The 6,409-nt window shown below is 35.9% G+C and overlaps 2 non-coding genes across 2 annotated transcripts; one reads left to right on the top strand and one right to left on the bottom strand.

Moving 5' to 3' along the window:
- The first annotated feature begins 85 nt into the window (after positions 1 to 85).
- Trnah-gug lies at positions 86 to 157 on the top strand. The gene has a single exon. It is a non-coding gene; the product is annotated as a tRNA-His (tRNA).
- Positions 158 to 4,868: 4,711 nt separating this feature from the next.
- Positions 4,869 to 4,940, bottom strand: Trnah-gug. Its single transcript has one exon. It is a non-coding gene; the product is annotated as a tRNA-His (tRNA).
- Positions 4,941 to 6,409: the final 1,469 nt, after the last annotated feature.

Raw genomic sequence — 6,409 nt, 5'->3', positions numbered from 1 at the left:
ATTTTTTGTGAAAGTAAGTGATCGTATTTCGCCAGCCGCTTGAAAGAGACTCGGAGTTTCGCCAGTGTAGTCAACAGCTCCGATAGCCGTGATCGTCTAGTGGTTAGGACCCTACGTTGTGGCCGTAGTAACCCAGGTTCGAATCCTGGTCACGGCAGTGATTCACTGTCACGGCGGAGTTATTTTTTCTTTAGTTTTTTTATATAGCCTATATTACAATTAAAAATTCTGAATTTTAACTTACTTTTCTGTATATAAAGTATTTTTTTCTACTCCTGTACTGACAATTATAATTTCAAAAACATATCGCAAAGGCGCTCTTTTTAGTTCTGAATCAAAATTCTATTGTCATTGGTACATACTTGCTATTGAAATGAAAATTTTCTCGAAAATATGGTTCTGTACATAGAACTGTAATGCATTTCAAAAAAAGAACGTCGTATATTTGCTAATTAAAATATCAAAGATTATGGACGCTGCGCTGCCTCCTGATTGCTTAAATAGGCTTAAAGGTCTTATGTCCCGGCCATAAACCTTTTAAAATATAAGCGGTAATTGGCCACTTCTATCTCTTTGGTTTTCAGTTTTTTAGCGTTTGTTTGGAGTTTGTTGTCGTGAATTCTTAACAATCGAAATAAATAATATTTTGCTTCTGTTTCATAATGTTATTGACTCGTCGAAAAACCGTACCTATTATTTAGGCCACTCGGCAAAACCTTGTGGCCTAAACACAGTACTCAACTTTCAGAACCATCATTATGCAATTTTTTTTTATGACAAACCAGTCGTTCGCTTGATGGTAAGCGAAACGCCTATTCACAACCCACAACAATTACAACAATGTCACTCAACGCTATAAATCGCAAAGATCTAAGCGGCATAGTCACTGTCGCGGCGGAACTATGTTTTTATTTTGCAAATTTAATTAATAATCAAAATTACTTGATACAATTTTACGAGAACTTACGTAAAACAACAATACTTTCTTTTTAATACAGTTGCTCAAAACGTGGTATTTTTCGTACTACAAGTCGTGCCGAAAGTTGAATTTTTCGCACCAGTGCTTTTTACTTTTACCATTTTTTTTTTATTTACATTTGTTTCAAGTCTTAAACATAGAACTAAAGAGGTTGTATATTTATTTAATATTTATGTGCTTTGTGACATAAGTCATTCGTCATGAAAACTTATATTTACTTACAAACATCTTATTTGTTTAAATTGCATAGGTGTTTTATAAAAACAACGGGTTACATTTAAAAATACCAAAATATTTTCCATGAAGATGGCTGGTTGAGTATTAACAATGACCGGAGGTGAGTATTACGCGAGACCGCTGCGCGGCTCGCCACTACAATAGTCATTTTAATGTGGCTGAATACTGGCAACAGTTGCCATAGTACTCTGAATTTTTATCAGACAAAGAAACAAAATGAGTTTTTTTTAATACTGTTTTATTTTACTTTCAATGCAGTTTTTTCGCAAATGTATTCAAAAAGGTTATTTGATACACGACTGCCTCCGTGGCCGAACGGTTACCATTACGGACTGCCACGCAGAGGTCCCAGGTTGGATTCCCGGGCCGGAAGAAATATTTATATGGCCTACATTTATTTCTCTCGTGAGTTTGGGTGTAATTTGTGGTAGTCTATGTGTGTGTCCATAGCACCCGCGACACAGGATTTCCCTAGTGCGGGGCCATGTTGAGTGTGTGCGTTATTATTATTGTTATACACGTGCGGATTTGTCATTTTCACTTGTCTCGAGTCTTGACCGTCGCGTCGCCTCTAGCTCGGGCCAAGAAGCCTCGAGACTCGTGAATAACGACTAACTTTCCGCACTTGTATCAAAAATAACTATTTCAAAGCATGAGCATTCGAAAAGGTATTGAAAATATTATTTTTAAAGATTTATTCAAACTTTATTCCATAAAAATCGAAAAAGTTTTACAGCACATTTTCGTCTCGTGCACTATTTTATTATTTATTTTACAGTCGACATAAAGTTAGTGCCACGAAATGGATGAATATATAAAAAGGATAATTCTCATTCCCGCACGTGATGCAGACTACGTATATTATTTACGTTATATAAACCATACGATTTTGAATAAAATTTTAGTTCCAAATTACTTTTGGTCTCTATAAATAATTTCCTATAAAAAAAGTTTCGACATAGCGTGTAATGAGGCAGCTACCAAATTTAATAAATCCCATAAACATTTCGGAACTTATTAACACGGCGCGTCTTAACTTTTGTACCGAATAAAACAAACCTTTCTGCATTGATATATTAAATTTCTAAACTCAGTGTGCCTTAATTATTATTATTTGAACTCTTCACCATCATCATCTATTTATACATCAACCTATTTATAAGTCCCATTGCTGGGCATGGGTCTACCCTCAGATGAGGGTTTAGGCCACACGTTTTATAAGGGTTGTGAACCTTCGTCGATGCGCAGGTTTGATTACGATGTTTTCCTTCATCAGTAAATTTCATATGAAATTTCGCACATAAATTCCGAGAAACTAGAGGTGCGAGCCTGAATTCGAACCCAAAGCCTCTGCTAGAGAGCCAATAGATCAAATCATTAGACTGACTGGCTGACTAGACTAACGGTCACCGCTCTTTCTGACTCTTCTCTAGTCTTTTAGACTTTAAGTCCAAGTTTTGGAATTTAGATGGTTTTTATAAAGCGCAAGCCACATCGCGAACGAAGCTAAGCTAACTGCGCTTAACTCACGTAGTTGCATGCAAAACTAAGCTAGGAAAATACGTAGTAAGTTGTGACGTGCTGCACTATGGATACGTATGGGGTCGCAGAGCGGCAGAAGAGCATCATATTTTACATAGCTTTGCGGGATCGTTGGGTTAGTTTAGTTGGCTCGGTTAGCTTAGTTCGCGGTGTGAAGCGAAGTATGAAAAATGCCCCGGCTACGTGAGCTAAGTTAGCTTAATTTCGTCCGCGGTGTGGCCTGCGCTTAAACATTACTGTAGAATGCATAAAAATCATGCTATGGTAAAGGACACGAAGTCCGATCGTCTTTTGTTTTTACATATTTCATATGAAAGATAGATTTTAAATGCCTATTTAAGAGTATCAGGGTCGTATTATAGAACTCTACTCAATGCTCAAGTCAGGATTGCACTGGATTCACAAGCACTGGAAATACGACCTTAATGGCAAGGACTTGAGTATGATCTCGAGTGCTCTAAACCATACTCAAATCCTGACTTGAGCATTGAATAGAGTTCTAGAATACGACACTTAATCTCTTTAAAACTTTCTGTTGTAAAAATTATCTACTATCTAGCACTTAAGTTTCTTTACATCTCAGGTACAAAAGACCTTAAGTCTTTTGGAATTTAGATGATTTTATAAACATTGCTTTAGAATGCTAAAAATCACTCAATTGTAAAAGAGCAGTAGCAGTACAGGTCCTTGTGAAAAAATTCGTCCAGAGAGGTACTGCCACCTTATCTATTTCTGCCGCCAAACAGTAATGTCAGCATTATTGTGTTCCGGTTTTGAAGGGTAAGGGTGCTGGTGAAATTACAGCACAAGGGATTTGTCAACTTATGTCTCAGGGTGACGTGGTAGTGCCCTTCAGATCTTTGCAATTTAAAGCTCTGAGTGGCAGCGTAACTGTTATGGACACGCGTATAGCTTACCGTTAGGCGCACAACTTGTTCGTCCCGTCATTTGATGTTATAAAAAAAGTTCTTGTCATCGTTGTTGGTACCATACAACAGAAATTTCGAAATACAAAATTTTATTTCAAATTTAAGGAATTTAAAATTCACATAATAGTCAAAATAAAATTTGAAATTAAAATAGCAGTAACAAATTGGTAATGTCAAAACTCATAATGCCTGACGTACGGTAGTCAGTTAAAACCGGGCTTATTTTTTCACCACCATAATATGCATTTTATTAATATATATATATACTATTCATTACCTTTGCCATTTACAATGTTAGATACTAGTGAATGCGTCAACTTATTTGTCATACTGTGATTCATTTGACAAAATACTCGGAATTGACGATCATTGGATTTGACGTATCCTTGGAATTGAAATTTTATCCGGAATTGGAACTTTTCCCCAATCTGGTATGACCCACCGAAGACGAGACTTAATGCCTATATACTAATTAATGGAATATGAAGAAAAAATAAATTCACCAAGACTTGGCTGTATAGTGTCAAACCTTTGAAGGGAAAAAAATAACTCATTCGCCGTCGCGGCGGCATTATTTTTTCTTTAGGTAAATGACCATGACGTCATAGACATTGTGTATGTAGGTCACAATGAAAGAATTCTCGATTTGCACAATAGTGTAAATCGAGATTTATTAATCAGCCTAGTTCTTGACTACGAATGTCATTTAATATCTCGGAATATAAATCGACTTAAACATAACAGCAATAGAGCTAAGCAGTAGAGCTCTTTGTGAAAGAGGTCGGCCAGGGAAATACTGTCACCTTCAGTTTTGAAGGTGACAGTATTTCTAAGTGCTAGTAAAATTATAAGAATATGGGAATTGCCAACTTATGTCTCAGGGTGAAAGGCGCAGAGGCAGTATCCCTTAGATCTTTGCTATTTGACAGGCGTGTCGGTTACCACCATGCGCACGGCTTATACCTCCTACATTTGACAACATAAAAAAAATATCGTTTTACATATCACTTGCCGATCGTCAGCTTACAATTTTACAATTAAAACTGTAAAATGTATATAGAACGGAATGTAACTTAAATCGAGATTTTTTAAATTGTAATGTAGGTCCTAAACAAAGTCTATGATGCCATGAGTGTCAAAAAGTAAAGAAAAAAAATAACTCCGCCGTGACAGTGAATCACTGCCGTGACCAGGATTCGAACCTGGGTTACTACGGCCACAACGTAGGGTCCTAACCACTAGACGATCACGGCTGTCGGAGCTGGTGACAGTGGCGGCGAATTTTCGAGTCTATTTGGTAAAGTAACCGAATTAAAGTCACTTTCACAACTGAACTTTGTTAGGTGCCTACTCTAGTAAGAGACGACGTCGAAATAATTTACTTGGTATTTACTTTTTACGTAGTGTTTATAATGTTTATTTTTGCAAATCAGCGTTGCAGATCAATGCTGTTTAGGACAAAGGATGATTAGACAGTTTATAATCTAAATCATAACCATTTTATTCCACAAAAAAAAATATGAATCGAGTATGTTTTCGCGATTGTTGCACATAGGAAATGAAACAAATTTTTCGAATAAATCGCGTAAGTATATATGTCTTTTTTTGTTTTTGTTAACAAACCTATCCATCTACTTCATATATTATTGTTTTCTTGCTTCGTTTCTTGAATATGTACAATACAAATACGATAACGAAATAATAAAAAATAATAGTACATAAAAGATAAAAGATATAGTATAGTCGAAGATATATAAAAGTATCTAATTATCATCATTGCGAGAAACAGAGGCGCGGTGACCTCAGACGACTCGCCCAACCATCGCCATAGATTAGTTGTAGTTGTAAAGACGATGCTAAGCGACCTATTATACTATCGTATTGTAGGTAAATATTAAAAATGATACGGAAATTACAATCAACGGCAATTTTAGTAGTTTTTAACCACGGTAAGTAATACTGTTTATTTCTCTCTCAGCTCTTTTTTTTTGTATGTATGTTACGCGATAACTCCGGTATTCGTGAATCGATTTTCATAATTCTTTTTTTGATGGAAAGGGGGTACTTCATTATTGGTCCCATTTTATTTTGAAGAAAATCATCCACCTCTGAGGGTGGCTGTGCACGCATGAAGATTCATTTTTATAAATAGCGCCTAACTTTAATTTAGGAGCAATTATTTTAATGGTTGATTTTGCTATATCTCCAATTCAAGGCGTTTTTCTCTCAATATACTTTGAGAACCGATTTTTATTATCTCCAGAGTCAAGTCCTGTATAGTAGCGAACTAGGGGATATTTCAATAAAACTTGGCAAATAGACGTAATACCACGTACTTTTGAGGTCGGTTTTTTTAGTACTCTGTACTGAGATTATTAATTATTCAAATGTTTTTTTTTAACAATGTTGTACGGTCTTACCATACATATAAACTAACATACACATTTAGATACTTCTGTGCCCATTTCAACCACGTGCTGCACTTTATTTAAAATAAATAACTATTTATTTATTGGGACATGTAATGTGGACAGTTGTCCACCGAGATACTATCTAAGGAAAGATTTGCCACTAATCACGTTTGCGAACTGCATCCGAATCTTATTCGTTCCGAATCCGAGACTACACAAAACTAAAAAACGCGTACTCACTTCGAATGTCGCTTGTGCACTAAGTCCTAGAGATAAAATTATCCCAGTGACATTTCGAAACTAAAAGGACT

Source organism: Hyposmocoma kahamanoa, unplaced genomic scaffold, assembly GCF_003589595.1.
Source record: "Hyposmocoma kahamanoa isolate Upper Pololo Valley unplaced genomic scaffold, ASM358959v1 63, whole genome shotgun sequence".
Lineage (NCBI taxonomy): Eukaryota > Metazoa > Arthropoda > Insecta > Lepidoptera > Cosmopterigidae > Hyposmocoma > Hyposmocoma kahamanoa.
This window is presented reverse-complemented; position numbering and strand designations above follow the sequence as displayed.